Genomic DNA, 14,307 nt, shown 5'->3' with positions numbered 1-14,307 from the left:
AGGGACAGGGGACGGATCTACCGTCAACTGCCCTTAAACAGCCCAGCTGGTGTCCCTGAGATACCCCATTGCCATCCAGCAGGAGTCATTGGTCCACACAGACACTGTCACAGCTGGTCCTCCAACCACAAGGTCAACTGTGCTTCGCAGCTCACTCTCTCTCAGATGGAACCAGAAAACCACAAGCTCTGTACCCACTGGAACACAAGCCTAAAATCCCTTTTTTTTCCCTCCACTTACTGCCTTTATCCATGTTCTATCCCTCGATGACACCTTAGGCACATTCTTCAGCTTTTCCATCTCTTTGAGATATTAAAAAGTTTAATCTAGTTTAGTATAAAACATCAACCTTTATGTCCTATTCAAGAACTTTCCTTTGCCCCAGCTCAGGCCTAATCCCTGACCCAGAGGACTTATCCTACAAGGGATCCCAAGGGCAGGAGTATCATCCACTCCCTTTTCCTCCCTGCATTTCTGCTTTGCCTCTCCACAGTGGGGAGAAAGGAGAGGTGGAGGTTTGTTTTGCTCAGCTCTCCCAGCTGCTTTGGCTGGCTGTGCTTTCCTGGAAGCAAGTGTCTCCAAGCTGCCTCCCTTAGCAGAGCACAGGCTCCTACATGTGAGACGCGCCCCCCGCTTGCACGACCTCTCCTGGTCTCCCCTGGGCTCCTGCTCCAGGCCCAGTCCCCCATGTCTTTTTACTCCTGGCGCCCTCTGGCCTGCATCAGGCCCTCCTGAGTGGGTTATCCGTAAGAAGGCACAAGCTCAAGCTCAGCGCCCACTTGGCCTGCAGGAACTCCAAGAATCATTGATCCAATATAGAGTAGGAATCCACGCTGCCCTACTATAGCTCATCTCTCTTCACCCCCAGTCTCTTCAACTCATTCTCCTCCAGTTCAAACAGGAGCCAAGTGAGGAACACGAATTTGCTATAAAAGGGAAATCCAACTGAGTGATAAGGTATCAGCCCTGCTTTCTCATTGGCATCCCAACTCTAGAGTGGCTCTCCGACAATCATGTGGCTTGGGGTCAGGACAGGAGATTATCGGAGGAGAAGAAAGAAGTCATGATACTCTCCCTATGACTACAACTGACTCTCCAATAAACTATCCTGCTTCACAAACTTCTCTTTGAATATCTAGTCTACTCTTTATACTGGCTGGATAGATGATGGCAAGACCCCAGAACAAGGTTACCATCTCACAGAAGTTCAATAATATGCTTTCATGATAAGGTTGTTTAACCCAGGTCATTCCACTGTGGGGTTTTTGTTTTTGTTTTGATACAGAGTGTTGCTCTGTCACCCAGGCTGGAGTGCCCTGGTGTGATCTCTGCTCACTGCAACCTTCGCTTCTTGGGTTCAAGTGATTCCCCTGCCTCAGCCTACCAAGTAGATGGGATTACAGGCACCAGCTAATTTTTGTATTTCTAGTAGAGACGGAGTTTCACCATGTTGGCCAGGGTAGTCTAGAACTCCTGACCTCAAGCGATCCGCCAGCCTTGGCCTCCCAAAGTGCTGGGATTCCAGGTGTGAACCACTGCAGCCAGCCTCCATTGGGTTTTTAAGATGCCTGTAAGATACAAGTGCTTTCTTAAAAGTTCCAACACCTCTGTCAGCACTTATACATTTGTCCCACTCGTTACTCTTTTACAGGCATAATTTTAAAATAAATTATATTCACTCACAAGCACAAGAATCTTCAATGAAATTATACTGGTAAAAAAAATGTTTTTAAAAACCAATAGGTCTTTATTCTCATAGGAAATTAGGTCAGTTGGCCACTAAACAATAGAAAAAAAAAGGAGGAAATCAAAGATGGCTTTGGCCTCTCCTAAGTCACTTGCCTGTGGCAATGGCATGTGTGTGTGTGCCCAGGCACCATGGTCCCCATGAGGAGAAAACAGCTATATCCTTGCCTGCCAGATGGCCAGGATGGATTCTAAACTAAGAAAGCATCCATGAGTTAGGGTGCTCATCCCAGCTACCTTGACTCAGAGCCTAGAGGACAATTCTAGAAAGGTCAGACCTGGAGTAAAATAATTTCCCAGTCAGAACACTTAGCTCCCTTCTGATGTTAACCCAGCACCAATGGGCCTGATCCCAAATTCTCCTGCCCATAGCAGGGCTTCCTCCTGTTTGACAATGAACATCAACTCTACATTAAAAATAAAATAAAATAAATGCCTTCCCTTAACCTTGCCCTCCCATCAGGCTACTATAACAATTCCTTTTACCACCAAGGTTTTCAAAAATGTGTGTCTAGCTGACTCCTCTTCTTCACTACTTAGACCTATGATTCCTTTAAATAGCTATTCCCAGGGGTGGGATTCACAAGACTTAACAACTGAAATGGCATCAATCAAAATGGAGCACCCATGAAACAGACCAGCAGCAGCCACGGAGAGCCAGTGTGGCAGTGCCGGGGGTTGGGGAGGCACAAGTGAACAAAAGCCCATACTCACCCATTCTACAAGGTTAAACAAAAACATTCAATATAGGCCGGGCGCGGTGGCTCAAGCCTGTAATCCCAGCACTTTGGGAGGCCGAGACGGGCGGATCACGAGGTCAGGAGATCGAGACCATCCTGGCTAACACGGTGAAACCCCGTCTCTACTAAAAAAAGTACAAAAAACTAGCCGGGCGAGGTGGCGGGCGCCTGTAGTCCCAGCTACTCGGGAGGCTGAGGCCGGAGAATGGCGTGAACCCGGGAGGCGGAGCTTGCAGTGAGCTGAGATCCGGCCACTGCACTCCAGCCTGGGCGACAGAGCGAGACTCCGTCTCAAAAAAAAAAAAAAAAAAAAAAACACTCAATATAATACTAGCATGGTGGCTAGTATAAAATACTGGCACACTGTCTTTTCCCTAATGCCCCACTGGTATTTTTCCAGGTCTTCAAGTTCTTGACCTGACTTAGAATGTCTAAGGATAGGAATCCCCACACCATTCTCATGGCTCCCACTCAGAGCCCTGAAATCCAGCTCACTGCTGGCTCCCTCCATCTCTATCCTAAGAAACCTCAGACCACTAAGGAGCTGTGGATAGGTTGAATTATGGCCTCCAAAAAGATTTTCTGAAGCGCTAATGCCAAGTGCCTCAGAATATGGCTTTATTTGGCAATAGGGTTGCTGCAGATGTAGTTAAGATAGGTCATAGTGGAATAGGGTGGGCCCCTAAACCAATATGACTGGTTCCTAAAGAAGAGGAAATCTGGACAGAGACACAGATGGAAGATGGCTGCAGGGAGAAAGAGGGCTGGAGTGATGCTGCTATAAGCCAAGAATATCTGGGGCTACCAAAGCTGCAAGAGGCAAGGAAGGATACCTCCCTCCGTGTTCAGAGGGTGTGTGGCCCTGCCCACACTCTGATTTTGGACTTCCAGCCTCCAGAACTGTGAGAGACTAAGTTCCTGTCGTTTTAAGCCATCCAGTTGGTGGTACTTTGTCATAGCAGCCCTAGGAAGCTAATACAACAGCCATCTTGAATTCTGTCACTCACCTCAGCTCACTTGCAGAGCACTTCAAGATTTCAAAAGAAAGGTTGAACCTTACATCTTTTTCTTTCTTTCGTGGCCAACTTCTCCTTCCCAATACTATTGTATTACCTCCTCTCTCTGCAGGGAGTCACCTCCAGTCTCCCCGGTGGCCTCTTCCCCACCTAAGAGCTACCTGAGAGAATTTCTCTCTTGCATTTTGAAAACCAAGATAGACTTAAATATGAAAATCTATTTTTGAATTAAATGACATATTTGGGAATTCTATGTGAACCTCTTAGGAACACCCTTTATCCCGCATTACGATACTTTATTTGAGGGAGCAAGTTTGAACCAGCCAAATGCTATATAATTCTACCTTAGAAACTCAACACTGACTAACGCTTCTGAAGAGATTTAGTCCTGTCTCATTTCCACTCGTGTTTTGTTCAATATTTCCACCGTACAATTTAGACATGTCCTGGACATAATTTTACAAAAAACAAAATTAAAAAATTTAAGTAGTAGAAGTTCACTTAAAATCTATTACTGGCTAAAAATGATAAATAAACTTTGGAAAACCTTATTACTTACAGTTAGCTTCTGCCTTTATTAAAAATATATTAGAACTGATTTTTTTTATAATATACATACTTCTTATTCCAGTAGCTTTTGGAGTACAGGTGGGTTTTGTTTACATGGTGAAATCTGAGATTGTAGTGAGCCTGTCACCCAAGTAGTGTATATCGTACCCAATATGTAGATTTTTTACGCCTCATCCCCCTCCTATCCTCCACCCTCTCCTACCCTCCACCCAAGGTCCATTATACCACTCTGTATACCTTTGCGTGCCCATAGCTTAGCTCCCGCTTATAAGGGAGACTATATGGTATTTGGTTTTCCATTCCCGAGTTAATTCACTTAGAACAACGGCCTTCAGCTCCATCCAAGTTGCTGTGAAAGATATTATTTTTTTCTTTTTTATGGCTGAGTATTATTCCATGGTGTATATATACCATATTTTATTTACCCATTCATCAATTGATGGGCACTTATGCTGGTTTGATGTCTTTGCAATTGTGAATTGTGCTGTTATCTTTTTGACAAAATGACTTCTTTTCCTTGGCATAGATACCCAGTAATGGTCTTGCTGGATTGAATCGTAAATCTACTTTTAGTTTTTTGAGAAATCTTCATACTGCTTTCCATAGAAATTGTAGTAATTTACATTCCTACTGGTAGTGTATAAGCATTCTCTTTCCACCATATCCATGCCAACATCTATTGTAGAACTGATAATTTCTAAATCTGCAAATATGGCATGTATCAGTGATGTCCAAATTGTTTTAATTACTCTCCCATCATAAAAAATTATGTGCATATACTCACTGTATATGTATGTTTATAGAATGCATACCTGTATACTGCACATTAAAATGCACTAAGCTTAGAATTTTAAAGGATGAAATTGAATCTAAGTATAAAAAATAATTATTTTGTCTTTTACATAGACCTCTTGAGAAGCCCACTTTGGAGACCACTGGCTTACATATTAGTGAATCTGATAAGTAAAGAGTAAAATCCTTAGTTACTTCAGCAGTTAACAAGGATGATTGGAGGTATTCAAGAAGAATCACAGAACTGGGCTATGAGGAATTCATCTCAGGCCCTATGACTCTTCTTTCATTTATTCAAAACTCTTTCTGCCACCACTGCTCATGTTAGCACATTAGCAAAGTATAAAAATGGACAGAACAGAGATCTCACCAAAAGATCAACAATAAATAGTTACAGCCAATGATATACAGAAGAGAAAACCTCAATTTCAGAATAGTATTGAGCTTCACAAATAGAAATAGTAAAATAGCCATACATTGAGAGGAAACATCATATAATTGTTAAGGCTGTGATGTGAGGCCAGGTTGAGAGAAGAGGAGTGAGTCAAGAGTGTTGGGTCATTTTGGCCGGGCGCAGTGGCTCACGCCCATAATCCCAGCACTTTGGGAGGCCAAGGTGGGTAGATCACGAGATCAAGAGATCGAGACCATCCTGGCCAACATGGTGAAACCCTGTCTCTACTAAAAATACAAAAATTAGCTGGGTGCAGTGGTGTGCACCTGTAGTCCCAGCTACTTGGAAGGCTGAGGCAGGAGAATCTCTTGAACCCAGGAGGCAGAGGTAGCAGTGAGCCGGGATCTCACCACTACACTCCAGCCTGGCTACAGAGCCAGACTCTTTAAAAAAAAAAAAAGAGTGTTGGGTCATTTCTTAATAAAAAGACACAAACAGGGGGCTCATATGATTTAGAATATGCCATGCAAACCCTATAAAAATACCTCTCTGCCCATCCTTCTGGATTTGGTATGGGCCTTTTCCAGATGCCAGTAAGACCATTGATTAGGGACTTACTTGATTAGATATTATATCCTAGAGTTTTAAGTCTTTACTGCAGCTCCCACTTACTGACTGCTTGATAAGTACCTTGTAGACATTATCTCACCCAACTTCGCAGGGTCATGTGTCCTCATCTATGAACAGTAATTACAATAACTGCCCCCACAGTATGGTTATTAGGATCAAGTAACTCATCCAGGATCACACAGGAATTAGTTGCCAGAGACAGGATTCTGGGCCAGGGCAGTCAAACTTCCATGGGCTCACCACTGCTATACTAATGGTCAGGAATAAAGACCTCTTCGTTACACTTGATCAGAGACATGACATCAACTTGCCCTTTCAACAATCCTCGTTACTCCACTGGATCTTCTTTCCCACTCAGCAAATCAGAGAGAGGGGGGAAAGCACTAAGCAATGAGTTATCTCATTCTTGCTGTTTTTTTTTCCTTCATAGCCTCAGTTGTTTATTATTGGAGTTTGGGAGGACCCAATAAATCATAGTCCCTCCTCTGCCAAAGTTCTAAATTTATTTATTCATTTACTTACTTACTTATTTTTTTTCTTTTTTTTTTTTTTTTTTTTCTTTTGAGACAGAGTCTTGCTCTGTCCCTCAGCCTGGAGTGCAGTGGCGTGACCTCAACTCACTGCAACCTTCACCTTCCAGGTTCAAGTGACTCTTGTGTCTCTACCTCCCAAGTAGCTGGGATTACAGGTGTGCACCACCATGCCTGGCTAAGTTTTATATTTTAGTAGAGACGGGGTTTCACCATGTGGCCAGACTGGTCTTGAACTCTGAGCTCAGGCAATCTGCCTGCCTTGGCCTCCCAAAGTTCTAGGATTACAGACATGAGCCACCGCACCAGACCAGAGTTCTTAATTTATTGAAAGAGATAAAGGAGTAAAGCAGATGGACAACAGATTAGCACCTCTATTTTTGATAAAGGTTGTATTGTATGGTGAAAATTTTGTCTCCAAAAAGCTCTAAATAGTCTATAAGAGTTCATCAATTAAATATATTCCAATGCCACCCTTCACCCAAGATTGAAAATTCACTCCCTCTTCTATTTGCCACTTCAAATTAGCCTCATCACATTGTCTAAACTATCAACAGTTCTGCAAGAAGCAAACATCATAAAAACACTCTAATGAAGTATCTGATGCCCTATGTATAAATTTAAGCCCACTCACTATGAAGTTCCTAGAAAGAAATTAAAACACTCAAATTAAATATCTTTACAAATTTAAGTCTTAAAAAGGGAAAATTCCAAAGGGATTTTAATCTAAAATCAAATTCACTTTCCCTTATATATTAAAAATCCAAAGAAACCCTTCAAAGCTCTTTCTGGCAATAGAGCTGAATAAGCATTATGAAAACCTCTCCTACTAAAGGACACTTAATAATGCTGAAAATAATATACAAAGTATTTCTTTAAATGCCTAGCAGCAGAGCTGGCAAGAGAGTACCAGAAATCCTTTATGGTCAAATGTTATTTAAGAAATAAAAATCCAGCAAGATAACTAAACATTGAAGCCAACAGCTACCCCCAGAGACATACTGATCTCTGGTTGCCTAGACCTTGGGTTTCAATGAGCTGTAAGCAACAAAGCTTATATCCTGAGGAAGGTGAGATGCCAGATTAAAGACCCCTGATAGAGCCTGGATCCCCAAAAGATAATACCCTCAGAGAAAGAAAAAGCAATAACCTCATAAAGATAAACCATAAAGAAACTTGACTCCTTCTTATGGATCAAGAGGGAGAAAGCATATTTTCTGAGCATTAATATCCATAAACTGATCTCCAGTTGGGTCTGGTACTGGATTTATAGTAAGCATATGGCCAGAAAAACCTTCATGTTGAATATTTATTTTAAAGTAGTCCCAGATTGGTAGTGCCACTAGTCACATCAAAGAACCAAATATAAGTTATCTCTGAAGGAATGCAATATAATCCAGTCCTGAGAGAATTTTCACAGATAAAATTTCTCAGGGGCATGAGCTCATACTTTAAAATCACAAAAATAAACATAAAAATGAAACCAAAAATTAAGCCAATATAACTGAGAGTTGACAGAAAAACAAACCATATTAAAAAATTGGGCCAGGCACGATGATGCACTCCTGTAATTCCAGCACTTTGGAAGGCCAAAGTGGGTGGATTGCTTGAGCTCTCAGAAGTTCAAGACCAGTATGCTGAGCAACATGATGAAACCCCATCTCTACAAAAAACACAAAAATTAGCTGGGCATGGTGGCATGTACCTGTGGTCCCAGCTACTTGGGAGGCTGAGGCAGGAGGATCATTTGAGCCCAGGAGGTCAAGGCTGCAGTGAACCAAGATTGCACCACTGCACTCTAGCCTGGATAACAAAGTGAAACCCTGTCCCCAAAAAAATTGAATAATATTCATCATTAATATAGGTATGGAAATTATCAGATATAAAACATAAATTAGGTTAAATATGTTTAATGGAATTAACAAGTTTGAAATTATGATAATGTAAAAAAGAGTTCAAGCAGGCTTAAGTTTGTTAATATAATATTTTAAAATTAAAAATATAATAATCCAAATTAGAAACTCATGATTAAACATAAGCACATCAGATTAAACATAAAAAGAAGAGTCATGTACCATAAAATCTGAATAATTTACTCATAATAAATCACAGAAAGACCAAAAGATGTACAATATAAGAGGTTAAAAGATATGAAGGATAGCATAAGGAGGTATAATGCAGTGCTTGTCAAATTTTAATGTGTACATTAATCTCCTGGAGATCTTCTTAAAGTGCAGATTCTCATTGCACAGTAGTCTGGAATGGGATCTGAGATTCTGCACTTTAAACAGACTTCCAGAGCAAGCCAATATTTTTAGTTCACAGACCACAGTTGGTTAGCAAGTAGCCAATATGTGTCTAATCAAAAATCCAGGAAAGGCCCGGGCGTGGTGGCTCACACCTGTAATTCCAGCACTTTAGGGGGCTGAGGTGGGCAGATCACCTGAGGACGAGAGTTCTAGACCAGCCTGGCCAAGATGATGAAACCCCATCTCCATTAAAAATACAAAAAAATTAGCCGGGCATGATGTCACACACCTGTGGTCCCAGTTGCTCGGGAGGCTGAGACAGGAGAATTGCTTGAACCTGGAAGGCAGAAGTTGCAGTTAGCTGAGATCAAACCACTGCACTCTAGCCTGGGCAACAGCGCAAGACTTCAAAAAAAAGAAAAAATGCTAGGAAAGAAGACAAAAGAAAATGGAGAAAAATACAAAATTAGAAAATATATTAGCTGGAAATTTTTCAAAATTATGAGAAAACACAAATCTTTAGAATCAAAGATGCCAATGATTAGCAAACAAGACAAGTAAATTCATTAAAAAAATGTATTAATATTCGAATTTATGAAAGACAAGGAAATTTATACCTGGGTATGCTGTAGCAAAATTACAGAAAGTCAAAGAAAAAGAGGAACTTAAAAAGAAAGACATTACTAATAAAGGAATGACAAACAGACAAGCTTCTCAGTGGAATCTGTAACAATGGAAGCTGGAAGACAGCAGAATATATTTTCAAAAGGCTGAAGAAAACAACTGTCAACCTAGATATTTATATCCAGCAAAACTATATGAAAACATTTAAGACAAATGAGTTTTCTACCAACAAATCTAAAGGAATTTCTAAAGGATGTACTTCAGAAAGAAGAAAAAAGATTCCAGAAGTCAGGTCTGAAGTAGGGTCTGAGGTCCAAGGAAAAATGTTGTGGTCCAAGGAAAAATGTGTGAGGTCCAAAGAAAAATCTAAATAAATGGACTTAATCAAAAGCTAAAACTAGCATCTAATTTATTGTGTTAAAAAATGAGGGAGAACTAAAATACCAGACTAAAAATAATATATAAGTAAAAATATACATATTGAAAGTTCTTTTGGCAATCTGTAAAAATATTAGAAATAGAGTATACAAGTTCCTAACTAACATGGGAAGGCAGGGTGAAGAAATGAGAATAGTCAATCTAAAACAAGATAGGGGCAAGGAGGAATCAACAGCAGACAAATAGAAGTGACAAAATAAGATGGTGGAAATAAACCCAAACACAGAAGTTACCACAATAAATACAAATGGTCGCTACACCCCAGTTAAAGGACAAAGATCATCAAATTGGCTGCAAAAACAAAATCTCCTTATATGCCCTTTACTAGAGGCATACCTAAAGTATAAGAGCAAAAAGTTACTGAGAATAAAAGGATGAAAATGTACAAAGTAAAAGTTGATATAACTAAAAAGAGAAGATCAATTCACAGTATAGTGGGAAATTTTAACACACTTCCATTAGTAACTAATAAATGAAATACACATTGAAAAATCAATAGGGTCATAGAAAATTTAAAATACACAATAAGCAACTTGACATAAACAATATAAAAAACTATGCCAGCAACAATCAAAGAATACTCATTAATTTTAAACATTTGAGAACTGAACTGACTATGTACTATATAAAGCAAGCCTTGACAAATTGCAAAGTTTCAGTACATATTCTCTGACTTCAATGTATCAAAGTATAATTTTTTAAAAATTAAAAAACATGACTCATAAAAATATAGAATGAACATGTGCTGAAGAGGCAACTTGTAAAATGGTGAAGTTGGTTCAAAACTTATTTGAGAAACTGTGTATTTATAATCATTTTGAAAAAAGAATGTTACAATAAGATTGCTGGATTACCACTTTGGGAGGCCAAGGCGGGCAGATCACCTGAGGTCAGGAGTTCGAGACCAGCCTGGCCAACATAATAAAACCCTGTCTCTACTAAAAACACAAAAATTAGCCAGGCATGGTGGCATGTGCCTGTAATTCCAGCTACTCAGGAGGCTGAGACAGGAGAATTACTTGAATCCAGGAGGCAGAGGTTGCAGTGAGCCAAGATCATGCCACTGCACTCTAGCCTGGGCAACAGAGTAAGACTCTGTCTCAAAAATTAAAAAAAAATTTTTTTAAAAGATTTCTAGATTAGATACAAAACCACTTAGTGACCTATAGGGCAATAAAACCATAATTTTTAAAGTTTTCTTCCTTACAGATAAAAATCTACAAACTAACCTGTAACTTTACAATATCTGGGCTTTTGTTCAAGAGTGAATAGCAAGTGAAATAAAGGTGCACTAGTCTAAATAACTAGATGATCCTTGGCCAGTTAAACAATGCTCCAATCTGATATCACAAGAATGTATTACCATCCCTTTGTCTTATTTCTAAGTTTCAAGTAACTGTTCTTAACATATATTAGCCTTGTGTATGGGTTTTCTCCTAAGCAAGGGAAGTTACAATAGTAGGAGTAAAATTGTAACCTACAGTAACAAATAAAAAGCCCTCAGTTACACTGTGGTATTGGCAGTGCTATATTTTAAGACATTTTCAAACAAGTGCCTTTTTCAAGGGTCACCTCTGCTGAGAAGTACAACCCCAGGCTTCTGTGATTCTCGGTTTGTGGAAGGTTTCACTGCCACCCAAGCCTCGCCATTACTGCAACCTCAACCCCACTGACCCAAGCTCTGCTTATATCTGGAGCCAGCCCTGCTTTAATTAAAGGGTTGCCAATATTTTCATCCTTTTTAGAATGCATTTTTATGTCTCCTGTGGCAGTCCGCTTGGACAGACAAAATTATTTCTTCAGGAGCCACTTATCGTTTTTGTGAATGCACTGCTTAGAAAGTTGCCTAGGTTTTGAGGGCTATGCCCCAAATCTACTTGTCCAATAAACCTATCACTTTAATGTGTAACTTGTATAGTATGCAAGGTTTTCAGACATATATATGCCACATTATAGCAGAAACTACTTTATTTCATAGGGTGCTTGAAATAGCAGGAGGTTGGCCGGGCGCGGTGGCTCAAGCCTGTAATCCCAGCACTTTGGGAGGCCGAGACGGGCGGATCACGAGGTCAGGAGATCGAGACCATCCTGGCTAACACGGTGAAACCCCGTCTCTACTAAAAATACAAAAAACTAGCTGGGCGAGGTGGCGGGCGCCTGTAGTCCCAGCTACTCGGGAGGCTGAGGCAGGAGAATGGCGTAAACCCAGGAGGCGGAGCTTGCAGTGAGCTGAGATCCGGCCACTGCACTCCAGCCTGGGCGACAGAGCGAGACTCCGTCTCAAAAAAAAAAAAAAAAAAGAAATAGCAGGAGGCATTTTTCATACTGCAAGAGACAAAAAATTGTGGTAGATAAGAGATATACCTAACAGATTGACAGATCTTGCCAATCATATCCAATAATTTGTCTACAATTACAGAAAAGAAAATCACATTACTGGTAAGATTATGGCATGCAAGGACATGATTATGGCACGCAATGTGTTCCTGTTTAGGAATACAACCTGAAATAGATTTTCAAACTTTTTATTCTGAGTTTATTCGAGTTTAGGTTTCAAATTGTGCAGAAACATCTCTCCAGATGGAGCTACTGAAAAGAAAAGAGACAGCAACTTTATTACTCATATTCTCGCTTTAAACATTAATTTATACTACCATCTTATTCATTAATGCTTTAGTTGTCAAAAAATGAATCCCGATATTCGCATGGCATTACCTGTTACCGTTAAATTGTAAATAGTATTGAATCCAGGATATTAAGCTCATGTTTTTAAAAACTGCTACGTGTGAGGAAGTGCAATCAACTCATATTTTGTGATTGTTCCCTCAGAAGTGACCATTGCCACGGGGCTATGTGTTAAAATGCTGTTGTCGTTAATATAAAAGTGAAAACAGACTTTTTTCTGAAAGAAAAAAAAGTTTGTTAGATGAATCTGAAACTTATGGCTGGCTTTGTCACTTGGGTTATATGGTAGGCATTTTCTAAAGGTTGAATGAATTCTCTGTGCAGTGCAAAGATTTTGACAAAAAATTTAGAGCATTTTATGAAAATGTTATATTGGCAAAAGTGCATTGATACTAGCAATATTTATATTTTCCCAACCACTTCTGAGTATATTCGATTAAACATGGTGAAAGAATAATAAGTATGATTCACAGTCATTTGATAAGCCTTGGAAATGATTTTTTATTACTTCACAGAAATTTAGAAAATGAATTATCTAATGACTGAATAAGCATCATTTTGCAGGATATGTGGCTTCCAAGTCTTTGCTTTCAACAAAATTAAAAATATTAATTAAAAAGGATATGACACAAAAAAATCTCAATAAATGAATAAAAGCATTTAATAAAATACAATATCCTTTCATGATTTAAATATATACTCAATAAACTAGGAACAGAAAGGAACTTTCTCAACCTGATAAACGGTATCCGGGAAAAATCTACAGCTAACATGATACTTAAAAGCCAAAAACTGAATATTTACCCCCTAATATTGAGAAAAAGACAATAAATGGTGTCTGCTCTCAAGACTTTTGTTCAGCATTGTACTGGAGGTTCTAGTCTGGCCAATTTAGACAAGAAAAAGAATAGAAAACATCCATATTGGAAAGGAATAAGTAAAACTATCTCTGTCTTATTTGTAGAAAATCCTAAGGAAGTCACTTAAAAAACTATTCAAACTAGTAAACGAATTCGGCAATGTTGCAGGATACAAGATCAATTTACAAAAGTCAATTGCATACATAAACAATGAACAATCCAAAAACAAAATTTTGAAAACAATTTTATTTGAAATAGCATCAAAAATAATAAAATACTTAGGAATAAATTTAACAACATTGAAAACTACCAGACATTGCTGAAAGAAATTAAGAAGGCTTAACCAATAGAAAGATATCCCACATTCATGGATTGGAAGATGTAATATTGTAAAGATGGACATAGTCCATAAATTGATGTACAGACTCAACATACCCCCATCAATATCTCACCAGGCCTTTTTACAGAAATTGACAAGCTGATCCTAAACTTTATATGGAAATCTAAGGGATCCAAAACAGCCAAAGAAATCTTGAAAAAACAAAAAAGTTAGATAACTTATACTTCCTCATTTTAAATTTTATTAGAAAGCTATAATAATAAAGAGAGTGTAGTCTAGCATAGGGAGATACATAGGCAATGGATCAGAATTAAGAGTTTGAAAACAAATCCTTACATCATGGTCAGTTTATTTTCAACAAGGGTTCCCAAACAATTCAACAGAGAAAAAACAGTCTTTTCAACAAATGGTACTGGACCAACTGACATCCACATGTAAAAGAATGAAGCTGGACCCTCTAACATCATACCACATATATAAATTAATTCCAAATGGATTAAAGTCCACTTAATCCAGTTATGTTTTAGTAAGAGCTAAAAACAATAAAACTCTTAGAAGAAAATATAGAAATAACCCTCACGAATTTGGGTTGGCAATAGATTCTTGGAGATATGACACTAAAATTCACAAGCAACAAAAGAAAAAACAGATAAATTGAACTTCATCAAAATTAAGAACTTTTCTGGTTCAAAA

The sequence above is a fragment of the Papio anubis genome, chromosome 14 (assembly GCF_008728515.1).
Source record: "Papio anubis isolate 15944 chromosome 14, Panubis1.0, whole genome shotgun sequence".
In the NCBI taxonomy this organism is placed as follows: domain Eukaryota; kingdom Metazoa; phylum Chordata; class Mammalia; order Primates; family Cercopithecidae; genus Papio; species Papio anubis.
Note: the sequence above shows the minus strand (reverse complement) of the source record.